The following is a 2,194-nucleotide window of genomic DNA, read 5'->3' as shown; positions in this document are numbered from 1 at the left end:
CGCGGGGGGGGGGGGGGGGGGGGGGGCGTTCTAGAATACAGGGTATCAAGTGCAACAGCATGCTATTTAAACTAGAGGGAAAGCATTGCACAATGATAACACAGCAACGAGTACATTAGAAATACATGGATAGATAACGTGCTGTTGACTGGAATTGTTCATCCTAAAGTAATTAGGGACAGCTGTGAGGATTAAGATACAACAAAGACTTAGGGCTAATTCCTGTTTTCATTTGTACACACCAGTGGTATGTCTACAGCTCTGTAACTGTGATTTTTGGCACTTACAGTTTGTGGTGCAGCTTGTGTGTGCCTATTGTGCATGTTCGGTAAGGCTGTGCTGCTGGGCAGCTGCACAGCAAAATAGGATGGCTCAAGGATGCGCATAAATGTTAGACCTGCCCTAGACTACAAAAACTATAATGACTGGAGGGGAAAGAAACTAGAGCATTTTGACTTATTGTGGTCCTTCTGAGTTGTTTGCAACAGAATTACTCTAGTATTTTTCTACAGTTAAAAAGTAAGTGAAAACTAAGAGCTAGCATTTTCCAAGGGGTGCCTTGAATCTATTGTGGAATACCTTGCATCTAGAAAGCTTAAGAATTTTAGTCTATAATAAAGCTTAAGTATTTATGACTAATCTAGGTATTACCCATATCTCTCTTCAGACTTTGTTTTGAAGCAGGCAGAGTGTACCTTGCATTTAATAGTCACTAGGTAAAATGGATAAGTTTCCACCCATTGAGTACAGGACCTAGGCTGGAATCCAGAGCCCTCTCCTTTCTAGGGCAGCATTCATCTCAAGTTGTACAACCTCTGGCTTACTCTCCTCCTCTTGGCTCCATATCTCTCTCTCATGGATGTCTGTGCGCTAGCTTCAAGAGAAGGGGTAAAGAGTGCTCTGAACAATTCCTGACCTGTCAGGTGATGGTTAGAGCACTTTGCTGGGAAGTAGGAGATGCAGGTTCCACCTACCTCTGGGTTGGCGGGGGAAAATCAAGAACCTGAATCTCTCCTTCCCTGGACAGTGTCCTTAACCATTAGGCTATAGGTTGGCAAGGTCTGGGGCTCCCCCTCTTCACAGGAATGTGCACAGGGCAAAACAGAATACCAAACTGCATGTAAGAAGGAAAAACTGCTGGTATGTGACTTCATGCATGTCCTTTATGTGCAAAAGCAAAACAGAGTTTAGAGTACAAACACTCCACAACCACTTTGGTTCCTCCTAACTAAAATAACAGTTAAATCAGTGGTTAAAATTGCAAGTGGACAGTAGGGGTTATTCAAAGAAGCTGCCTTCTAAAAGTGACTATGTATATTTTTGTGCCAGAGAGTGATATTGTTGACCAGAGACACATTAGCTATTAGTGTGTGCAAACAACAACTTGTCTTCTGACACAAATGGGGAAAGTTGCAAAGATACTTCCAACTTCAGAAAAGTAAATATGTCATCACTTAATATCATGTCTCAGGGAGAGGCAGGAGAAAGTTAATTTAACATGGATGCTAGTAATTAATTCTACATTTCCAAATATTCAGTCTGAGGAACAGGGGAGTTCAGTGAATGGTAGAAAAGCTGTCATTGTAGTCTCTGACAATGTCAGTCTACTCTTCATAGCTAAAACAGACTTTACATTCCATCTCCAGTTCAAGGAAAAGTGATTTAGTGGGTCAGTGCAGGTGAGGCACAGGGTGCTGTTTATCTCATTTATTCCACCAGCACTTACCTTGGGTATATTACATATACATAGGCAGACAAGGTTCTTTGGGTGAATCTGATATCTTTTATTAGACCAACTTAAATAGTTGGAAAACAATTATTAAGCAAGCTTTCGGGTTCAAAAACTCTTCGTCAGGCTAAGGAAGTTTCAGCAGTTGGTGTGTGCTCTTCCTGGATGGAATGAAAAGTAAAGAAGCCAGATGCTGGGCTGATATGCATACAAGACAGGTAGTTAGTGAAAATGTAGATTGAGGAGTCAATGGGTGAGAGACAGGCTGGGGGGGCAGGGCAGGGAGAGAAAGGGGATGAATAGTGAAGAGATACCTAGGGAGTCAGACATCAGGCGGGTTATAATGTGTCATAAATCCAATGTCTGTATTTAGTCCATGATTTTCAGTATCCAGGAGGTTGATGAAGTGGAGTTCATAGGCTCGTCTCTGGGAAGTGTTTTGTAAGTTTCCTTTGAGGATCAGGA

General features: G+C 42.2%; 1 protein-coding gene and 1 long non-coding RNA gene across 15 annotated transcripts in view; one reads left to right on the top strand and one right to left on the bottom strand.

Moving 5' to 3' along the window:
* LDB3 (LIM domain binding 3) overlaps positions 1-2,194 on the bottom strand; it is a 233,176-nt gene that overhangs the window by 787 nt on the left and 230,195 nt on the right. The window lies entirely within an intron of this gene.
* LOC109287296 overlaps positions 1-2,194 on the top strand; it is a 20,799-nt gene that overhangs the window by 9,633 nt on the left and 8,972 nt on the right. The gene's annotated exons all lie outside the window — the stretch shown is intronic.

This window comes from Gavialis gangeticus, unplaced genomic scaffold (assembly GCF_001723915.1).
Source record: "Gavialis gangeticus isolate Ggan-Ray unplaced genomic scaffold, GavGan_comp1, whole genome shotgun sequence".
Classification (NCBI taxonomy): Eukaryota; Metazoa; Chordata; order Crocodylia; family Gavialidae; genus Gavialis; species Gavialis gangeticus.
Note: the sequence above shows the minus strand (reverse complement) of the source record. Positions and strands in the feature narration are given on the sequence as shown.